The following is a 23785-nucleotide window of genomic DNA, read 5'->3' as shown; positions in this document are numbered from 1 at the left end:
TGCAATTACTATTTAAATATATTTAAGTGAAAAAAATCAGAATTTTACTATAGAATGTATATGTTTAAAGCTCTGCCAGTATGGAATTTTGCAGCCAGTAGACAGAAATATGTTTAAGAAGTAGGCTTAGGTTAAGTTAAACATTAAAGGATACCCTGTTTCTGAAGGTTTTGTTTCCCATGTGTATTTTGTGCAGCTGTAAGATTTTAAGCTTGCTGGAGCATTTGCTCTTGATCACGTACTATAAAGGTAGACAAAGGGGAGAACGAAGAGGTTTGGCAGCTGGGAGGCGTTATTATGGAATTTAATAGCAAAGAAGAGGGGGGTTGGGGCTTTTCTAGGTGAAACAGAGATTGGCAGTTGGGAGGAGGAAATAAGTCTTGGAGTCTGAGAAGAGCTGGTAGTTCAGTTGCCTGTGAGTTTCAAATGACAAGCTAGCTTTCATGTGAATGAATGGATTGTCTCTGGTTTTGAGTTCAATTCAATGGAAATCACTGCCTTGTAGATATCGTGGAAACCAACTACTCAGCAAAGACATTAATTGCTGACCTGTTTGGCAGCACTTAGGGACATTGGTTCAACAAACTGATGGAGTATTCTGTTTGGTCATTATGCCAGGAGAATGGCAAATCAATATTTAACTACCTTTTGAAGAAGCTACACCATTGAAATGCTGGTTTTGAAACTGTTTGTTTACACATGGGAGTGTCCTGAAATGCAAGAAAAATGATTTTATTCTAAATGTAGAAAAATTTTGTGATCAAATAAAATATCAGTTTGAGTTCTGACTTTCAGAATCTGAAATATTATTGTTTCTGTAAAAATTGCCTTATGCCTTGCTTTTAGAGTTCTTGCCCCCAATGCATTATTAAGGTGGGTAAACCAACCAATACTTAATATGTAAATATTTATTTATCAAAAATATGTGAAATTGGAGATATTACATTTTATTTACTCTTCTTCCTTAACGTCTGCTTTTCTTGTCTACTTCCTATGCCTTTTTATTTAAATTTTTTCAATGTATACCTTTACACTTTTGCTAGTGTCATGACCAGAATTGTACATATAGTGCTACTGTAGTACATTAGTAACAGTTTCCAATCCTTGGTGCACATGAAAATCATGCAGAGAACATTAAAATCACCTGAGCATAATGCCCAGACCCACCCAAGACCAGTTGAAATAATATAGTGAAAAGAATGCGCCCTGTGGGGCTGGGTGTGATAGCTTATGCCTATAATCCCAGCACTTTGGGAAGCCGAGAGGGGAGGATCATTGAGCCCTGGAGTTCAAGACCAACCTAGGCAACATAGTGAGACTCCGTCTCTACAAAAAATTTTAAAAACATTAGCCAGGCATGGTGGCATGCGCCTATAGTCCCAGCTTCTTGGAGGGCTGAGGTGGGAGGATCGCTTGAGCCTGGGAGATTGAGGCTGCAATGAGCTATGACTGTGCCTCTGCATTCTAGCCTGGGTGACAGAATGAGACCCTGTCTCAAATAATAATAACAATAATAATAATAATAGTAATAATAATAATGTACCGTTTGACTCTTTGGAACCATACTTCCCTTTGGCTCTGGTTCTCTCACATAATAGCCATGTGATATTGGGAAAGTTACCTAACCTTCCTGAATCTGTTTTCTTATCTATAAAAGGCAATACTATTAATACTCAGTTTGAAAGGTTTCTTGTGAGGATTTTATAAAATATTGACATAACTTCCAGCCTAATCCCTGGCACATAGGAGACATTCAGTAAACAATAATAAATATCACTCTCTCCAATTAGCTTGCTGTGGGACCTTAAGCAAGTCACTCCTAGCCTTTTCAGGCCCCATTTCTTTACCTATATAATGCAGCTGTAATACTTGCCAATCTCAAAGAGTACTTGTGAGCATCAAATTACAGATGTGTGTTGAAGGGCTTTGAAGAATAGAGAGCAATATAGTAAGTAGCTTGTACTCTTATTGCTAAGGCTCCTAGTTCTAAGGCGCAGGGAAAACACCATCAAAATTTAAAACTGTTTGTGGGCATTCAGTACTTCATTTATCATTTTCTCAGAAAGTTTCCTGGGATGCTGTAATGAGTTGCAGATCACACCATCACTCCTGTGTTATTGAATACTTAGAGTGACAATATCCATGAAGATTTTTCACCACCTTGTCCTGTCACTGTTTGGAATTTGTCTCATTGCTATCTATCACATAGAATTAATGCGGACTTGAGGATTTTCCTTAGCTTTTTGCAACCGTGTGCGTCCCTCTTGGCTACAAATACCACTTCTGTAGAAGAGATAAATCGCCTTGAGGCTGCTCCCTGCCTCCTTTCTGAGCTGATCTTGGTGTTTCTTCACCTGCAGATCTTTTTAGAAGTCCAAGGAGAGAGTCAGATACCAACTAAGTTGGATTTGGCTAGAATTGTTCACCTATTAGCATTTTGCTTTACTGAATTCACATTTGTATAGCCCTTAGCGTGTTCTCTTATACTTACAGACATTTTTTTTCGCAATGAGTATAACATTATGTTGTTAATGCACTTTTCCATGGATCTGTGTCACATAAAGTACCATATCAGATATTGCTAGAGCTTAGTAGTTACCTTCGAGTCTGTAAACCAACAACTCTGATTGACCAAAAGTTGGGGCACCAAGTAATAGAATTTCTTTGTTTTCCAGTGGTATTGGACATCAGTCCATGATGTGCATTCATAAGAGTACAGTCTGTACCTGCAGTGAAATAATTTTGCATACATTTTATATTTTACATAGCATATGTAGTAGTGGTTCTGAAACTTAGCATGCATCAGAATTACCTGGAGAGCTTATTGAAAGACAGATTGCTAGACCTTACCTCCAGAGTTTCTGATTTACTAGTTTTAGCATGGGACCTGAGAATTTGCGTTTCTAACAAGTTTCCAAGCCCTGCAGCTGTTGCTCTGGGGACAATAACATGGTCCCATTAATATGGTGAGTGCTAAGGTGCACTACACAGATTCCCTTTTAAGAGTAGGGCACTCATTTCCTAACTGCAAGGGGTACTGGCTGTCATGGTTTCCAGGACCTTTGGGAGTTGCCCTCAGTTGATGAGCGCTGCCTCACTTAAAACTCCATTTCTGTCCCTAGTTGTAGCTCACATAAAATGACAGGTTAGTGCAGGGAGTACAAAGGCCCATCCTTCTTGCTTCAGTCCAGGATAATTGAGGGGCCATCGCAGCTCAGAGGCCTCTGCTGCAATTGCATCACAGCTCAGCTTTTCTCTACTTAATCTCTCTTCCCTTACTCCCAAGAGCACTCTCTGATTAACCTGTGTCTCAAAGTCTTTTCCAGAGAATTTGGCCTGCAGCAGTAGATAATAAAATAGAATTGTATTTGTTAAGTACATATCTGACAGTAATTAAATATCACAACTCCTTCTTGTGTAGAAGCATGAAGAAATTTGTGGTGGTTTATTTGGTAATCCATGAGGCCGGAGCCCTTAACTACTTTTTCTCCTATGCTTCAGTATGTCAGTCCTCCTCTTTTTAGATATATATTGTCTTCCTTCCAGTTCATCAGCATTCTTGTTGCAGAAGCTTTCCCACAATTGCCGTTTTTAGACTACACATTTGCTCCATTTCATTTAAAACAAATATTTTTCAAGACAAATTCCATGCCTCTCATGAAGCAGGTTGTTGTTCTTCAGTGGGTTAGAAGTGGGATGATTCCTCCAACTCTACCCTAAAATCTCATATGCTTTTCTCCAAACACTTTCCCCAATAATAATAATGACTGGCATTAGTGCTTCATATGTGCCAGGCACTTGACTAAGTACTTTAGAGATATTAACTCTTTGAATCTTCATAACAACCTTATGAAGAAGATACTGTTATTCTTATTTTGGAAAAGAAAAAAAAAGAACATGATAGGTTAAATAACTTAACTTAGAGTCATGTAATTAGGAAGAGGTGGAGCCACATTTTAAATCCAGGAAGATTGACTCCAGAATCTATGCTTTTCATCTGTATGATGTACTACAAATTTTCCCATCTGTGTTATCAGTTGGCAGTTATGACTTCTTCATCGACATAATTTTTAATAGCTTTATTGAGATGTAATTTACATGTAATACAGTGCACCCATTTAAAGTATACAATTCGATGTGATTTTGTTCATTACATAATTAAGTTTTTAATTGTAAGAAATATATAAATAAAATGAGCTATTTTAACCATTTTTAAGTATGCAACTCAGTGACAATAAATACTTTCACGATGTTGTGTAACCATCACTAATACCTATTCAAACCTATTTTATTAGCACAAATAGAAACTCTCTAATGAGTAAACAATAATTCCCTATTTCTACCTTACCCTCAGCCCGTGTTAATCTCTCACCTACTTTCTGTGTCTATGAATTTGCCTGTTCTATACCTAGAACTCATCATGATCCTACTCATTCAAGCAAGATCATACAGTATTCATTCTTTTGTGCCTGGCTCATTTTGCTTAGCATAATGCTTTTAAAGTTTATCAATGTTGTACCATGTATCAAAATTTCACCCCTTTTTAAGACTGAATAATATTCTATTATATTTATATGCCATATTTTATTTATTCATCTGTTGATAGACACTTGGATTGTTTTTACCTTTTGGCTGTGATGAATAATGTGGCAACACACATTGTTGTACAAGTATCTACTTTCAATTCCTTTGGATCTATACCTGGAAGTGGAATTGCTGGGTGATATGGTAGTTCTATGTTTAGTTTTTAAGGAACTGCTTTAAAAACCATTACGTTTTCTATAGTGGCTGCACCATTTGCATTCCCACCGGCAATGTATGAGGGCTCAAATTTTTCCATGTCTTCACCAGTACTTTTCTTCTGTTTTTGGCTTTAGCCATGCTAGTAGGTGTGAAGTGATATCCCATTGTGGTTTTGATTGGTATTTCCCGAATGATTAATGATATTGAGCATCATTTCATGTGCTTATTTGCTGTTTGTCTGTCTTCTTTGGAGAAAAGTCTATTCAAGCCTTTTGCCCATTTTTTAGTTGGGAGAGTTCTGGATATTTAACCCTTATGTGATATATGATTTGTAAACATTTTTACCATTTAATAGGTTGTCTTTTCACTCTCTTGAGAGTGTCCTTTGGTACACAGAGTTTTTAATTTTGATGATATCCAACTTGTCTATTTTTTCTTTTTTGTGTGTGTGCTTTTGTTATCCTATCTAGTACTCAATTGCCAAATCCAAGATCAAGAAGATTTGCCCTTATGTTTTCTTCTAAGAGTTTTGTAGTTTAATGTCTTATATTTAGGTTGTTGATCCATTTGGAGTTAATATTAGTCTGAAGTGGGAATCCAACTTAATTCTTTTACTTGTGGAAATGTAGTTGTCTCAGTGCCATTGGTGGAAGAAACCATTCTTTCTCTAGTGACTGGTCTCTTCATACTCTTGCCAAAATCCAATTGACCATAGATGTATAGGTTTATTTTCCAGAGTCTCAATCTGTTTCATTTGTCTATATGTCTGTCCTTATGTCTCTATTATACTGCTTTAATTATTGTACCTTTATAGTAGGTATTGAAATCAGGAAGTGTGAGTACTCCAACTGTGTTCTTTTCAGAATTGTTTTCACTATTCAGGATCCTTTTAAAATTTACTATGTTATGCTTTTGTACTTATCGGTATTCAGTATTTATTTGTCCAGTCTTGTATTTTCTCTTTTAGATTGTATTCACATAGTGGCTATCACCTTAGAAAGATTTCTTTGCAAGCTATTAGCTAATAGTTCATCTCCTGATTCATAACTCTGCAAGTATAAGTCTATGCTTTCTTAGCCACAATTCCCTAATCCAAAATTAAAACCTGTCCTGACCAGAAGCTTTTTGGAACAGAGACTGATCTGGATTGATATAAGGCTATTTGGCCTTTTAAAAAAATCTTACCTAATACGAATATTCATATCTTTTACAGTAGAACTATTCACATATTTGAATAGAGTAAGCTATCTGAGAACTTGCAATGGATATTATATTATATATTGTATGTAAACCATATTTTGGTCTATTTGCCTTATTAAACTGAGGTGATTATAAATCTTAAAACACATTTTGCCCTAAGGATTTCAAATGAGTGGTTGTTGACCTGGATTTTTATTTTTGAAATACACCAAGAAAAAAATTTCCAATGAAAATATGATAGGTCCTGTGTTAGAGTAGTTCTTACAGAGTTTAGTGATCTTTGTTATAATCTTTGTTTCAATTGTTATGAAAGAATAGTTGTGGTCAGGTAAATCTTTGTGGAGTAAAGCTAGATCTGTTGGGAAGAACTTTTTACTAACATTATTTATCACTTACAATAAACAATGCATATTATAAGAAGGAAGATAGTAGTAGCAGTAAAAAATAGCAGTGTGAATGGTGTTTCCTATATGAATGTGTTGCATGAGGAATATGTGTGCTTATCCCTTCATCTAAGAACAGATTCTTTGTCTCTATTATGTTTATGCCAAAACCCAACACTAAGATTTTCTTCAGTAAAAAGAAAAAATTCTACATTCAGCCCTCCTACTCCCTTGCCTCCTCCTCTCTGCCTTGACTGGCATGAAGTCTAGTTGTTGAATTCACACTCACAAGAGGAGAGGAAGAAAGACAGATAAGAGAGACACTTGTCTCAATCATATAGTTTCATGAACTGATAGGTTTTTGAGGTCCTGGCTCTGAAGAACATGGTCATGAGGTTTCCAAAATCAAACTTAAGCAATAAAAAGGATACTGCTTTGTTTGTTTTGGTACCACATCTACTATAATGGGATTGATTTTTTAAAAGGTTAATCTGGGCCAGGCTTGGTGGCTCACACCTGTAATCCCAGCACTTTGGGAGGCCGAGGCGGGTGGATCACCTGAGGTCGGGAGTTTGAGACCAGCCTGACCAACATGGAGAAACCGCATCTCTACTAAAAATACAAAATTAGCAGGGCGTGGTGGTGTATGCCTGTACTCTCAGCTACTCCGGAGGCTGAGGCAGGAGAATCACTTGAACCCAGGTGGCGGAGGTTGCGGTGAGCCGAGATCAAGCCATTGCACTCCAGCCTGGGCAACAAGAGCAAAACTCCATCTCAGAAAAAATAAAAATAAATAAATAAATAAATAAATAGGTTAATCTGAATTCTTTTGTAGGGGTGACCTACAGATTTGTCAAGTATTCTATGTTTTCAAAAAGGCAGCCTGAGAAATTTCTTGATTTCAGTTATTCTTGAACCACCTTCATAACTTTTATCATAACTGAGTAATCCTTATGATCATTCATGTAGTGCTATATTTGTTACCTTGCTTAAAAGCATTGAATTTAACTGTCGTAAAAGAAAAAAACAAGATTTTCCAAATAAATATATAACAACTAAATTTAAAAATGTACATATGTTTGCTCCCAAAAATCACCTCAGAAACCACTGGAAACAAATGCACCACACTTTCAGGAACACTGCCCTAACGCTAAGTCTCAAAGAAAAAATTGATGCGTTCTTCAAGAGGATGTAAGAATTGGAGGGAAAAGCCACACATTTTTCTTGTAAGTCTGGGATTAAAAATGCATTCTTGCTTTCTTAATTTAAAAACAAACAGCTAAGTACCAGTTGAGGGGACCACCATGGAAGTCCACATATAGTTCCTGCACTTGTTGTTCTACAAAAGCAATCTTTACATCTCTGCTGCCCCAGACTGCAAATTTTTAGAGCGGTAATTTGTCATAACCATTTTTTTTTTTTTGTAACTCCGTGACAATAGGAAGCAAATAGTAAACAAACAAACAAACAAACAAAAACTTGTGTCTCTTGTTCCTTTGTGAAAACTGAAGTTGTGAATAAAATAATAATGTAGAGTTTGGAAATATTCAAATTTTGACTTCTCTCTTTGATGTTAAATTGCCCTAGGCACTTGGACTCAATTTCAGAGATTAGCCATCTGTAAAATAGAGGACTGATGATGCCAGCCATTTATGCCAAAGAGATCGAAAGACTTTATGTGTATTGGGTTCTAGAATGACATGGTTGGCTATGTAAATCAGTTTGCCTGATTTATCGTAACAGTGCATTTAAATACAATGTTCATGAAATATTACAACTTGTAATTAGAAAATTGATGTTGGTTAGAGAAATTGTGTTGACTTTGTCTTTTCTAAACACTTCAGAAACTTTATTTATTAGCTATAGAGGTAGAGTCTTCAATTAAGCTGACTTTTAAAGAGATAAAATGAGGTTATTGTTAGAAATAAAAACCAATTTTTCATTAAGTTCAATTAAGGTCAGTTTCTCCTTTATTATGCTTGTATTTAATAGAGTAATTTATGTGGTATTTCCATTAAATCATTTACCAGGGTTTTATAACAATATGTTACTAGTGTTTGGAAATATAAATACAAATCTCTTATAATTTTCAATTTGTGCTCATATTAACCATTCATTTCTTAAGCTTTGATCAGTTAAATGCTTTATTTACTAGTTTGCATATGCTTCTTGTAAACCTAGTCTCACATTAAGAGGATGCTTAAAATGCCAAAATGCTCCGGTAAAGTAAAATGAATTCGTCGCATTTCTCACATTACTTAACTCTGATGAGTACAGTCTAGTTGATACTTGTAGGATTCAAATTCATAAAATCTGAGATATTCAGATCAAGGACATTTTATTAGAGAAGACTGCTATTGGGAAATGAGTTTTTGATTCTTATGGAACCAAAAAATGTGGTATCATTTGAAATTATTAGTCTAAAGTTTGCCTTCACTTGACTAAGATTGGGGAAAAAAGTTTTTAAGAAAACTTTGGAAAATCAAGGCTTTTAAAATTTTGTATTTGGCACCAGCTATAACTAGCACTAAGAAAGGAAATAACTAAAGTTGTGTTAATATAAATACAAATATTTTCTTTCCATCTGAAAGAAGAAAGGTTTTTGATGTCCTCTGGTGTAGATATTTATTGGAGAGAAGGCTATTGCCAATCTACATTCCACGCAGTTGATTTTAAAATATGGAACTAAACAGGAAATGTCATGAGTGATGTGACCATCTGCCAAGTGTAAATGGAGTCTGAGCAAGTGGATGTAATCTGTACAAAACAAGCAAATGCGTTGGAGTACAGCCTGAAAGATTTTTAAATCATGAAGCTACAAGCCCAATATATAATGTTTATTTTACATACTAGTAATTCTTGTGCAACTGGGTTTATTGTAACTCTTGTAACAACTGTGATAATTTTTGCTAAGTGAAATTAAACAGCATCTTATTCCAGTTTCAGAGTTTCCATCTGATATACTTTAGAGTGCTTGGAATTCTTTAGCAGTTCTTTTCTGAAATCCTTAAGAGTTCTTTCCCTGCCAAGAAACCTGTTTTCATAGTAATTATAAATCAGGAATGCAGGTAAGAGGAAAGAAGAAACATAAAAGGGTGCTTTATGTAATCCCACCCCTCTGCTCTGTTCAAAGGTGCCAAAAATAAATCAGGGATTGTTAACTCATACCGAAGGATTTATAGAAGCAATCAAATTGGTGACAAGTTAAAATGAAAACTTTTCATTGTAAATGCACTCAGCTAACAGTATGATATCTCATTTTAATAATCAGTGGAGAAAAAGTTCTTTCAGGCAAAGTGTATTCTAAAGTGATTTTTTTCCCTTATGGAAACATAGAATAATCACTTGAATAAAGCTTTAGGAGTAAAATGATACACTATTATTTTAGTTACACATGTTACATACATTTTTATTGAAATGTAGATGCCTACACCTTTATCAAATTACAGTTTTATTGTTTCAGTGTTGTTTACATTAACTTCCATTAACTCTGTTGTGATTCATAGTTTAAAATGGGCCACAAAAATTACATTTATCATTTCACAAATTTAAAATGAGTATCAACGTCAGGCTATCCTATTCCATTAATGGACCAGTTTAATCCTTAGTAATATAACCCTTTAAAGTCTACATGTCAAAGATAGCATTTTTTACTTGAAGAAAGTAAACATAAAAGGACTTTAAAGTTTTCGTATCTGTTTCCTTAACTGATTTTAATGGATTTCCAAAACAATCAAGGGCAGTGGGTGGCCTCTTACTTGCAGAAGCCAATTTTTAAGTGCAAGTGTTTCTTTTCCATGTTGACCTCTTGCTGGGACATATTTGTTGTCTTTTAAAATGATATTTGCTAAATTAGCTTATTGAAATGCTAAATCATGATATGTTACTTTTCAGGGGTCAATTTGAAATTCCACCCTGTATAAATTTCAAGTGATTTAAAAACACTGACATATATATTCATGCTCAGATAACAACTGCATATTACAAATGACTTGTAAAGGTATGTGGGTCTTCCACTAATGATTGTATTACTTGCATATTTTTAGCAGTAAAGAACATGTATCATTTACTTATTCTTTCATGCAAATTTATTGAAGGCATGTACATTTATTGAAAGCCTGCTGTATGAGCAAATACAGCGTATTTTTGTTAGGTACCTAATATGTATGAGGCCCTTTGTTAAATGCATTTAATGCCATATATTATTTAGTTTTCATCATAACCTTGATGTAGTATACTGTTTTTATCTTCGTTTACTAAATGAGGACATGAAGACAATAAAGAGACTCACCCAAGAACATATTTTTAGGAAGTGGTGGTTTAATGATGGAAACTCTCATCTGTCTGACTTTATGTGCAGCTATGGTGCACAGTAGCCGTCTATAAAATTTATCTTGTAGAATTCACGGTTTTCTAAAATACTACTGTGGTGATGATAGTTTTCCCTCTATTGCATTCTGCCATACTCTACCCACAGATTCTGCTTTCTCTTCTCTGACGGCAATATAGTTTGGATATTTGTCCTCACCCAAATATCATGTTAAAATGTAATCCCCAGTCTTGGAGATGGGACATGATGGGAGGTGTTTGGAATATGGGGGCAGATCACTCCTAAAAGGCTTGGGCCATCCCCTTAGTCAAAAGTGAGCCCTCAGTGCTCTGAATTCACAGGACATCTAATCATTTAAAAGTATGTGGCACCTCTTTTCTCTCTCTTTCTCTCTCTCTCTTGCTCGCTCCTGCTTTTGCCATGTGACATGCCAGCTCCCCTTTTGCCTTCTGCCATGATTATAAGCTTCCTGAGGTCTCATCAGGAGCCAAACAGATGGCCAGCATCATGCTTCCTGAACAGCCTGCAGAAACATGAATCAGTTAAACATCTCTTCATTATAAATTACCCAGTATCAGGTGTTTCTTTGTAGCAATGCAAGAACAGCCTAATATAGATGGCTTTTCTCCATCTCCTTTGCTTCAAATGTAGAGAGGCCAGTACCAGAGACAGAAACTGCATGAGGCTGTGGCCTTGCATGGCATCACCAGGAATGTGTGAGGCAAAAATAGGGTTGAGGATAGAAACCGGAGAACACCCGTGATATGATCAAAATTATGCTTTAAGGACATGAATCTAACAGCAGGCATATCTCCTTGTTGATGTTCTCTGCTTATTCATACATCATTCTCCTGAATTTTTTTGTCCATAGTTTTCTTCAGCTTTTTCAACATAAGACAATTAATTTAAAGTCTTTTTATAGTATGTTCAAGCCTAGACCTCCTCAGTAGTTTCTCTTTTACCTGTAAAACAGTATGAATAAGCCCTACTTTTCTGTTTCTTTATATGCTTTATAATTTTTTGTTGAAAACTGGACATTTTGAATATCGTAATATAGTAAGTGTGGAAATTTTTCCCCCTCTCCAGAGATTGCTGTTGTTAACTTGATGAAAGCTGCAGTTGTCCATTTGTTTAGCAACTTTTTTCTATTTTTTTTCCAAAACTATATTCTTTGTCATGTGTGGTCACTGAAGTCTCTGTTCCATTATTTTTGCAGTCAGTGATCTTACAGAGAATTCCTTGAATGCCTGGATCCAATTAGAAAATAGAAAAAAGTGTCTATCTTTTTAAGTTCCTTTGACAGCTGCTTTAGCCCAATAGGGTGAAATAATGACTAGTCTCTGTGCTTCTGTGCCAGTTTCTCAGTGAACAACCAAGCATATAAAAACACACAAGCACAGTTGTTGGAGGACAATGTCCTGATTGTCCACTCTAGCACCAACAAGCCATACCAGGGACATGGTCTTATCTCCCTATGGCTGCCAACTTGGAGCTGGGGCTAGAGGATGGTAGCTGCTTTGTTAAATGCCAAAATTCATTGAAATTTGCCAGGCCTCTTTTTCCTTTTACACTCTCCTCATGTTGCAAGTGTCTCACCACACTTCAGACTCTGAAATACTGTAGTTTATTCTGACCATTCTTGCCACCTCAAGTGATTTGAATGGAGACATCAATTCCTGGAGCTTCCTATTCAACCATCATCTGTGAGATCATTCTATTTTCCTTTTTTCCCTTTGGTCCATTTTAAAATTTCTTTCTACTTTTTTTTTTTATAGGTGACTTTTATGTAAGCAGTTTTAATTAATTTGGAATTTTAAGTACAGTTGACTCTTTGAATAATGTGGTAGTTGGGACTCTGATGTCACCCCACACAGTCAAAAATTCATATATGACTTGATTTTCCAAAACTTTATTAATAGTCTACTGTTGACCAGAAGCATTACCGATACCGTAAACAGTTGATTAACACATATTTGTATGTTATATGCGTTATATACTGTATCGTTGCAATAAAGTAAGTGAAACAAAATATCACAAAGAAAATCATGAGGAAGAGAAAATACATTTACAATGCTGGTACTGTATTTGTCCATACCATAAGTTTACATTGTCTTTTCGCAAAGTGAATTGTCTGTCAGAAATAGCAGGCCATCTGTAGCCACAGAACTCAATCTATGGCACATATCTAGCAATTCTATTTTTTTATTATTATTATTATTATTATACTTTAAGTTCTAGGGTAAATGTGCATAACGTGCAGGTTTGTTACATATGTATACTTGTGCCATGTGGGTGTACTGCACCCATCAACTCGTCAGCACCCATCAACTCGTCATTTACATCAGGTATAACTCCCAATGCAATCCCTCCCCACTCTCCCCTCCCCATGATAGGCCCCGGTGTGTGATGTTCCCCTTCCCGAGTCCAAGTGATCTCATTGTTCAGTTCCCACCTATGAGTGAGAACATGCGGTGTTTGGTTTTCTGTTCTTGCGATAGTTTGCTGAGAATGATAGTTTCCAGCTGCATCCATGTCCCTACAAAGGACACAAACTCATCCTTTTTTATGGCTGCATAGTATTCCATGGTGTATATGTGCCACATTTTCTTAATCCAGTCTGTCACTGATGGACATTTGGGTTGATTCCAAGTCTTTGCTATTGTGAATAGTGCCACAATAAACATACGTGTGCATGTGTCTTTATAGCAGCATGATTTATAATCCTTTGGGTATATCCCCAGTAATGGGATGGCTGGGTCAAATGGTACTTCTAGTTCTAGATCCTTGAGGAATCGCCATACTGTTTTCCATAATGGTTGAACTAGTTCACAATCCCACCAACAGTGTAAAAGTGTTCCTATTTCTCCACATCCTCTCCAGCACCTGTTGTTTCCTGACTTTTTAATGATTGCCATTCTAACTGGTGTGAGATGGTATCTTATTGTGGTTTTGATTTGCATTTCTCTGATGGCGAATGATGATGAGCATTTTTTCATGCATCTGTTGGCTATATGAATGTCTTCTTTTGAGAAATGTCTGTTCATATCCTTTGCCCACTTTTTGATGGGGTTGTTTGTTTTTTTCTTGTAAATTTGTTTGAGTTCTTCATAGGTCCTGGATATTAGCCCTTTGTCAGATGAGTAGATTGCAAAAATTTTCTCCCATTCTGTAGTTGGCCTGTTCACTCTGATGGTAGTTTCTTTTGCTGCGCAGAAGCTCTTTAGTTTAATTAGATCCCATTTGTCAATTTTGGCTTTTGTTGCCATTGCTTTTGGTGTTTTAGGCATGAAGTCCTTGTCCATGCCTATGTCCTGAATGGTATTACCTAGGTTTTCTTCTAGGGTTTTTATGGTATTAGGTCTAACATTTAAGTCTCTAATCCATCTTGAATTAATTTTTGTATAAGGAGTAAGGAAAGGATCCAGTTTCAGCTTTCTACTTATGGCTAGCCAATTTTCCCAGCACCATTTATTAAATAGGGAATCTTTTCCCCATTTCTTGTTTTTTTCAGGTTTGTCAAAGATTAGATGACTGTAGATGTGTGACGTTATTTCTGAGGACTCTGTTCTGTTACATTGGTCTATATCTCTGTTTTGGTACCAGTACCATGCTGTTTTGGTTACTGTAGCCTTGTAGTATAGTTTGAAGTCAGGTAGAGTGATGCCTCCAGCTTTGTTCTTTTGACTTAGGATTGTCTTGGCAATGCGGGCTCTTTTTTGGTTCCATATGAACTTTAAAGCAGTTTTTTCCAATTCTGTGAAGAAACTCATTGGTAGCTTGATGGATATGACATTGAATCTATAAATTACCTTGGGCAGTATGGCCATTTTCACGATATTGATTCTTCCTATCCATGAGCATGGTATGTTCTTCCATTTGTTTGTGTCCTCTTTTATTTCACTGAGCAGTGGTTTGTAGTTCTCCTTGAAGAGGTCCTTTACATCCCTTGTAAGTTGGATTCCTAGGTATTTGATTCTCTTTGAAGCAATTGTGAATGGAAGTTCATTCATGATTTGGCTCTCTGTTTGTCTGTTACTGGTGTATAAGAATGCTTGTGATTTTTGCACATTCATTTTGTATCCTGAGACTTTGCTGAAGTTTCTTATCAGCTTAAGGAGATTTTGGGCTGAGACAATGGGGTTTTCTAAATGTACAATCATGTCATCTGCAAACAGGGACAATTTGACTTCTTCTTTTCCTAACTGAATACCCTTTATTTCCTTCTCTTGCCTGATTGCCCTAGCCAGAACTTCCAACTCTATGTTGAATAGGAGTGGTGAGAGAGGGCATCCCTGTCTTGTGCCAGTTTTCAAAGGGAATTTTTCCAGTTTTTGCCCATTCAGTATGATATTGGCTGTGGGTTTGTCATAAAGAGCTCTTATTATTTTGAGATACGTTCCATCAATACCGAATTTATTGAGCGTTTTTAGCATGAAGTGCTCTTGAATTTTGTCAAAGGCCTTTTCTGAATCTATTGAGAGAATCATGTGGTTTTTGTCTTTGGTTCTGTTTATATGCTGGATTACGTTTATTGATTTGCGTATGTTGAACCAGCCTTGCATCCCAGGGATGAAGCCCACTTGATCATGGTGGATAAGCTTTTTGATGTGTTGCTGAATCCGGTTTGCCAGTATTTTGTTGAGGATTTTTGCATGGATCTTCATCAGGGATATTGGTCTAAAATTCTCTTTTTTTGTTGTGTCTCTGCCAGGCTTTGGTATCAGGATGATGTTGGCCTCATGAAATGAGTTAAGGAGGATTCCCTCTTTTTCTATTGATTGGAATAGTTTCAGAAGGAATGGTACCAGCTCTTCCTTGTACCTCTGGTAGAATTCAGCTGTGAATCCATCTGGTCCTGGACTTTTTTTGGTTGGTAGGCTATTAATTATTGCCTCAATTTCAGAGCCTGCTATTGGTCTATTCAGGGATTCAGTTCCTTCCTGGTTTAGTCTTGGGAGATTGTAAGTGTCCAGGAACTTATCCATTTCTTCTAGATTTTCTAGTTTATTTGTGTAGAGGTGTTTATAGTATTCTCTGATGGTAGTTTGTATTTCTGTGGGGTCGGTGGTGATATCCCCTTTATCATTTTTTATTACGTCTATTTGATTCTTCTCTCTTTTCTTCTTTATTAGCCTTGCTAGCAGTCTATCAATTTTGTTGATCTTTTCAAAAAACCAACTCCCAGATTCACTGATTTTTTGGAGGGGTTTTTGTGTCTCTATATCCTTCATTTCTACTCTGATCTTAGTTATTTCTTGCCTTCTGCTAGCTTTTGAATGTGTTTGCTCTTGCTTCTCTAGTTCTTTTAATTTTGATGTTAGAGTGTCAATTTTAGATCTTTCCAGCTTTCTCTTGTGGGCATTTAGTGCCATAAATTTCCCTCTACACACTGCTTTAAATGTGTCCCAGAGATTCTGGTATGTTGTGTCTTTGTTCTCATTGGTTTCAAAGAACATCTGTATTTCTGCCTTCATTTCGTTATGTACCCAGTAGTCATTCAGGAGCAGGTTATTCAGTTTCCATGTAGTTGAGCGGTTTTGATTGAATTTCTTAGTCCTGAGTTCTAGTTTGATTGCACTGTGGTCTGAGAGACAGTTTGTTATAATTTCTGTTCTTGTACATTTGCTGAGGAGTGCTTTACTTCCAATTATGTGGTCAATTTTGGAATAAGTGTGATGTGGTGCTGAGAAGAATGTATAGTCTGTTGATTTGGGGTGGAGAGTTCTTTAGATGTCTATTAGGTCAGCTTGCTGCAGAGATGAGTTGAATTCCTGGATATCCTTGTTAACTTTCTGTCTTGTTGATCTGTCTAATGTTGACAGTGGGGTGTTGAAGTCTCCCATTATTATTGTATGGGAGTCTAAGTCTCTAAGGACTTGCTTTATGAATCTGGGTGCTCCTGTATTGGGTGCATATATATTTAGGATAGTTAGCTCTTCCTGTTGAATTGATCCCTTTACCATTATCTAATGGCCTTCTTTGTCTCTTTTGATCTTTGATGGTTTAAAGTCTGTTTTATCAGAGACTATTATTGCAACCCCTGCTTTTTTTTGTTCTCCATTTGCTTGGTAGATCTTCCTCCATCCCTTTATTTTGAGCCTATGTATGTCTCTGCATGTGAGATGGGTCTCCTGAATACAGCAGACTGATGGGTCTTGACTCTTTATCCAATTTGCCAGTCTGTGTCTTTTAATTGGACCATTTAGTCCATTTACACTTAAGGTTAATATTATTATGTGTGAACTTGATCCTGCCATTATGATATTAACTGGTTATTTTGCTCGTTAGTTGATGCAGTTTCTTCCTCGCCTCGATGGTCTTTACATTTTGGCATGTTTTTGCAATGGCTGGTACCGGTTGTTCCTTTCCATGTTTAGTGCTTCCTTCAGGGTCTCTTGTAAGGCACGCCTGGTGGTGACAAAATCTCTGAGCATTTGCTTATCTGTAAAGGATTTTATTTCTCCTTCAGTTATGAAACTTAGTTTGGCTGGATATGAAATTCTGGGTTTAAAATTTTCTTTAAGAATGTTGAATATTGGCCCCCACTCTCTTCTGGCATGTAGAGTTTCTGCCGAGAGATCTGCTGTTAGTCTGATGGGCTTCCCTTTGTGGGTAACTCGACCTTTCTCTCTGGCTGCCCTTAAGATTTTTTCCTTCATTTTAACTTTGCTGAATCTGGCAATTATGTGTCTTGGAGTTGCTCTTCTCGAGGAGTATCTTTGTGGCGTTCTCTGTGTTTCCTGAATTTGAATGTTGGTCAGCCCTACTAGGTTGGGGAAGTTCTCCTGGATGATATCCTGAAGAGTGTTTTCCAACTTGGTTCCATTTTCCCCCTTACTTTCAGGCACCCCAATCAGATGTAGATTTGGTCTTTTTACATAATCCCATACTTCTTGCAGGCTTTGTTCATTTCTTTTTCTTCTTTTTTCTTTAGATTTCTCTTCTCGCTGCATTTCATTCATTTGATCCTCAATCGCTGATACTCTTTCTTCCAGTTGATCAAGTCGGTTACTGAAGCTTGTGCATTTGTCACGTATTTCTCGTGTCGTGTTTTCATCTCTGTCAGTTCGTTTGTGGCCTTCTCTGCATTAATTATTCTAGCTATTAATTCTTCCACTCTTTTTTTAAGATTTTTAGTTTCTTTGCGCTGGGTTCATAATTCCTCTTTTAGCTCTGAGAAGTTTGATGGACTGAAGCCTTCTTCTCTCATCTCGTCAAAGTCATTCTCCATCCAGCTTTGATCCGTTGCTGGCGATGAGCTGTGTTCCTTTGGAGGGGGAGATGCGCTCTTATTTTTTGAATTTCCAGCTTTTCTGCCCTGCTTTTCCCCCATCTTTGTGGTTTTATCTGCCTCTAGTCTTTGATGATGGTGACGTACTGATGGTGTTTTGGTGTGGGTGTCCTTCCTGTTTGTTAGTTTTCCTTCTAAGAGTCAGGATCCTCACCTGTAGGTCTGTTGGAGATTGCTTGAGGTCCACTCCAGACTCTGTTTGCCTGGGTATCAGCAGCAGAGGCTGCAGAAGATAGAATATTGCTGAACAGCGAGTATACCTGTCTGATTCTTGCTTTGGAAGCTTCCTCTCAGGGCTGTACTCCACCGTTTGAGGTGTGGGGTGTCGGTCTGCCCCTAGTGGGGGATGTCTCCCAGTTAGGCTACTCAGGGGTCACGGACCCACTTGAGCAGGCAGTCTGTCCGTTCTCAGATCTCAACCTCCGTGTTGGGAGATCCACTGCTCTCTTCAAAGCTGTCAGACAGAGTCGTTTGCGTCTGCAGAGGTTTCTGCTGCTTTTTGTTGTTGTTGTTGTTGTTGTTGTTTAGCTGTGCCCTGTCCGCAGAGGTAGACTCTACAGAGACAGGCAGGCCTCCTTGAGCTGCTGTGAGCTCCACCCAGTTCGAACTTCCCACTGGCTTTGTTTACCTACTTAAGCCTCAGCAATGGCGGGCGCCCCTCCCCCAGCCTCGCTGCTGCCTTGCCGTTAGATCGCAGACTGCTGTGCTAGCAATGAGGGAGGTTCTGTGGGCTTGGGACCCTCCCGGCCAGGTGTGGGATATAATCTCCTGGTGTGCCCGTTTGCTAAGACCCTTGGTAAATCGCAGTATTGGGATGGGAGTTACCCGATTTTCCAGGTGTTGTGTGTCTCAGTTCCCCTGGCTAGGAAAAGGGATTCCCTTCCCCCTTGTGCTTCCCAGGTGAGGTGATGCCTCGCCCTGCTTCAGCTCTCGCTGATCGGGCTTCAGCAGCTGACCAGCACCGATTGTCTGGCACTCCCTCGTGAGATGAACCCAGTACCTCAGTTGAAAATGCAGAAATCACCTGTCTTCTGTGTCACTGGCGCTGGGAGTTGGAGACTGGAGCTGTTCCTATTCGGCCATCTTGCTCCGCCCCATTCTTTTTTTTTTTTTTGTAATGTTGTGACTTCTCTGCTTTTTGCAAGGACTTCCAGCATCACTAGTGGCATTTTGTATGGGTCCCATGGTGGTTATTCAAGATTTCTGGTATCACACTAAACACAGTGAAAAACACACAAGAAATGAGACAGAGAGAGAGAGAGAGAGCACTTTTTTTTTCATTTTTGAGATAGAGTCTCATTCAATTGCCTAGGGTAGAGTGCAGTGGTGCGATTTCGGCCCTCTGCAATCTCTACCTTCTATGTTCAAGCCATTCTCCTGCCTCAGCCCCCCGAGTAGCTAGGATTACAGGCGCCCTCCACCATATCCAGCTAACTTTTTTGTATTTTTAGTAGAGACGGGGTTTCACCATGCTGGCCAAGCTGGTCTTGGACTCCTGACGTCAGGTGATCTGCCTGCCTTGGCCTCCCGAAGTCCTGGGATTACAGGCGTGAGCCACCGTGCCTGGCCATTGGCCAGTTTTTTTTTTTCTGAAGAGGTAGAGACCAGCCTAGCCAACAGGTGAAACCTCATCTCTACTAAAAATGCAAAAAATTCCGGGCATAGTGGCGCGTGCCTGTAATCCCAGCTACTCGGGAGGCTGCGGCAGTAGAACCGCTTCAATCCGGCAGGCGGAGGTTGCAGTGAGCTGAGATCACGCCACTGCACTCCAGCCTGGGTGACAGAGAAACTCTGTCTCAGAAAAAGAAAAAAAAAAGAAGAAGACATAGAGTCTGTGTCAATCACCCAGGCTGGAGTGCAGTGGCACGAGAGAGATCACTTTTACCATGATGTGCAAATTATGGGAGTGATAAACTGTTCATATCGAGATGATTGGCCACACCATGTTTTAAGAAGATACTTGCAACATTTGAGCTCAGTACAATGGCAACAGGAGCTGGCTATGAAATTATGATAATGGTACAGTATACACTACAGTTAATACTGCATTTTTACATTTGCTTATATTTCTCTCAATGGCAAATGTCACCATATACAATCTATTAGTGTTAAATTTTAACCATCAGCATACCTCAAAATAATAAGAGCCATATATGATAAACCCACAGCCAGCATCATACTGAATGGGCAAAAGCTGGAAGCATTCCCCTTGAAAACTGGCACAAGACAAGGATGCCCTCTTTCACCACTTCTATCCTACATAGTATTGGAAGTCCTGGCCAGGGCAATCAGGCAAGAGAAAGAAAGGGCACCCAAATAGGAAGAGAGGAAGTCAAACTACCCCTTTTTGCAGACAACACGATCTTCTATCTTGAAAGCATCATAGTCTTAGCCCAAAAGCTTCTTAAGCTGATAAACAACTTCAACAAAGTCTTAGGATACAAAATGAATGTGCAAAAATTACTAACATTCCCATACAACAACAGCAGTCAAACTGAGAGCCAAATAAGGAAGAAACTCCCATTTACAATTGCCATCAAAAGAATAAAATACTAGGAATATAGCCAACTAGGGAGGTGAAAGATCTCTACAAGTAGAACTATAAACGGCTGCTGAAAGAAATCAGAGATGACATGAACAAATGGGAAAACAGTCCATTCTCATGGACAGGAAGAATCAATACGAAAAATTCCATCCTGCCCAAAGCAATTTGTAGATTCAATGTCATTTCTGTTAAACTACTATTGACATTCTTCACAGAACTAGAAAAAAAAAATTAAATTTATTTGAAACCAGAAAAGAGCCAGGTAGCCAAGGCAATCCTAAACAAATAGAACAAAGCTGGAAGCATCATGCTACCTGACTTCAAACTATATTACAGGGCTACAGTAACCAAAACAGCATAGTACTGGCACAAAAACAGACACATGGACCAATGGAATGGAACAGAGAACCCAGAGATAAGACCACACACCTATCACTATCTGATCTTCTACAGCCTGACAGAAACAAGCAAGGGGAAAGAATTCCATGTTCAACAAATGGTGCCGAGATAACTGACTAGCCATATACAGAAGATTAAAACTGGACCCCTTACTTATACCATATACAAAAATTAACTCAAGGTGGATTAAAGAACTTAAATGTACAAGAAACAAACAGACAACCTGATTAAAACGTGGACGAAGGACATGAATAGACACTTTTCAAAAGAAGACATACATGCAACCAACAATCATATTTAAAAAAGCTCAACGCCACTGATCATTCAAGAAATACAAATCAAAACCACAATGAGATACCATCTCACACCAGTCAGAATGGCTATTATTAAAAGGCAGAAAACAACAGATGCTGGCGAGGTTGTGGAGAAAAAGGGGTACTTACATACTGTTGGTGGGAGCGTAAATTAGTTCAACCATCGTGGAAGACAGTGTGACGATTTTTAAAAGACCTAAAGACAGAAATGCCATTTGACCTAGCAATCCCATTACTGGTTACATACTCCCCAATATATCAGTTGTTCTATTATAAAGATACATGCACATGTATGTTCATTACAGCACCAGTCACAATAACAAAGACATGGAATCAATCTAAATGCCCATCAATGATAGACTGGATAAAGAAAATGTGATATGTTACATCATGGAATACTATGCAGCCATAAAAGGAACAAGATCATGTCCTTTGCAGGGGTATGGATGGAGCTGGAGGCCATTATCCTTAGCAAACTGACACAGGAACAGAAAACCAAATACCTCAAGTTCTCACTTATAAGTGGGAACTAAATGATGAGAACAAGTGGATACACAGAAGGGAACAACACACACTGGGGCTGGTCAGAAGATGGAAGGTGAAAAAAGACAGACCATCAGGAAAAATAACTAATGGGCACCAGGCTTAATACTTGGGTGATGAAATAATCTGTACAACAAACTTCCATGACACAAGTTTAGTTACGTAACAAACCTATACATGTATCCCTGAACTTAAAATAAAAATTTAAAAAATTTAACCTTCTATAAGATATCTGTGTATATTGTAGCAACATGGATGCAGCTGGAGGCCATTATCTTAAGCAAGTTAACCCATAACAGAAAACCAAATATTACCTGTTCTCATGTATAAGTGGGAGCTAAGCACTGGGTACTTACGGACATAAAGATGGCAACATTAGACACTGAGGCCTACTAGATGGGGGAAAGGAGGGAGGTGGACATGGGTTGAGAAGCTTACTGTTAGGTACTGTGTTCACTACCTGGGTGATGGGACATTTGTACTCCAACCCTCAGCATCATGCAATATACCCATGTAACAAATCTGCACATGTACTCCCTGAATCTAAAATAAAAGCGAAGTCATTAAAAAAATTAAGTTTTCTGCCTTAGGAATGCGACTTCTTTTTTTTCAAAGTAAAAATAACCTCCACAAGACTTCTCTTTTAATTTCATTTGTTATTCTATTCCCATAGAATACATTTTTATATTTCATCAACTCCATATAAGCTTTCTAAGTTCTAAATGGAAACTGAGATTCCTTCAACTAGATAATTGAACTTGATATATTTGAAGAATTGTTATGTACTTCAAAATTTTACAGATACAAATATTTTTATACTATTTCCTTTTGTCCTCTCTCCCTTCCTTCTTTCCTTTTTCCTCCCTCCTTTCTTCCCTCCTTCCTTCATTCCTTTTATTCACATATTACATAATGTCACTTATATGTATAAATATATGCAGTAAGACTTTTCTGAAACTTTATATGACTTCAAAAGATTATTCTAATTCATTATATAGATAAATACACTGATTTCCTTTGAGAGGGTTTTAAATATTATAAATGACTTAATATGCAGAAGCTGGACTTTGCCTTGTCATATATAATAATTAAATACTTGATTTCAAAATATATAAATTAAGATGGAAAATTATTTAAGGATTGTGTGAACCTATTATTTTAAAGTTACTTAAAAATACAATTTCTAGTCATCAGAAATATTTTATGGTTTTACGGTGAGTTAAATAGTAGTCCAAAATGAATCTACATTTTGTTATAATGTATATGCCTGTTTGGACTGTCTGTTCCTAAATTTCATCCTCCCAAGCTCTGTAGTCCCTTAGCTCTATTATGTGGCTCCCAGTGGAGTCCCTTAGGTTTCTTACATTGATGGCAACTTGGATGCATGCCTCTTAAACTGATCCATGCCTGACTCTGTCCTCTGTATGAATTTGTGTCTGCTTGTAGATCTCTGCAGTATAGCTCTGGATCGGAAGCATTTCCATAGCTAACCTCAAGCCTGTGCTGTCCAGACTAACTCTGTGATACCCATGGGTCTCTAGAATACTAAAGGCTTCACTGACATGTTGAATCAAAACTCACCATATGTTAAGTAAAACCAGGTCGAGATCTTAAAATGTGTTTATCCTCCCAACAGTAAGTTTTTTAGACCCGAGAAAGTGGAGAGATATAAGGCAGAGATTATCATTACAGTTTAGAGGAGTGTATCTCAATGAAATATTGTTAAAAGAGAGCTGATCAAAACTAAGATATGGTTTCACAATACATGTGAAATACATTTAGGTCAGGAGTTAGGAAACTTCTGAATGAGCATGTTAACATGAATATTGGTATGGATTCTATGTCTTTCATAAGGAATGGAGGAATAGCAAACAGAAATTAATGTTTGAAGTCGATAACCTAGTATGCAAGTCCTTCATGATCTTACTCTACTTCATTTTATAAGCTTCTTTCACTGTCTACCCTTTAGCCATGCCAAGGGCCAGAAAATTGAATATATTCTGTCTTCTTTAATGTATTTCTTTTTTCTCCTTTTCA

General features: G+C 37.6%; 1 protein-coding gene and 1 long non-coding RNA gene across 4 annotated transcripts in view; both read left to right on the top strand.

Annotated features, from left to right (window-relative positions):
- The window catches only part of MACROD2 (mono-ADP ribosylhydrolase 2), a 2100238-nt gene that overhangs the window by 417922 nt on the left and 1658531 nt on the right, over nucleotides 1-23785 (top strand). The gene's annotated exons all lie outside the window — the stretch shown is intronic.
- LOC108580851 overlaps nucleotides 1-23785 on the top strand; it is a 79444-nt gene that overhangs the window by 8239 nt on the left and 47420 nt on the right. The window lies entirely within an intron of this gene.

The sequence above is a fragment of the Papio anubis genome, chromosome 16 (assembly GCF_008728515.1).
Source record: "Papio anubis isolate 15944 chromosome 16, Panubis1.0, whole genome shotgun sequence".
NCBI lineage: Eukaryota > Metazoa > Chordata > Mammalia > Primates > Cercopithecidae > Papio > Papio anubis.
Note: the sequence above shows the minus strand (reverse complement) of the source record. Positions and strands in the feature narration are given on the sequence as shown.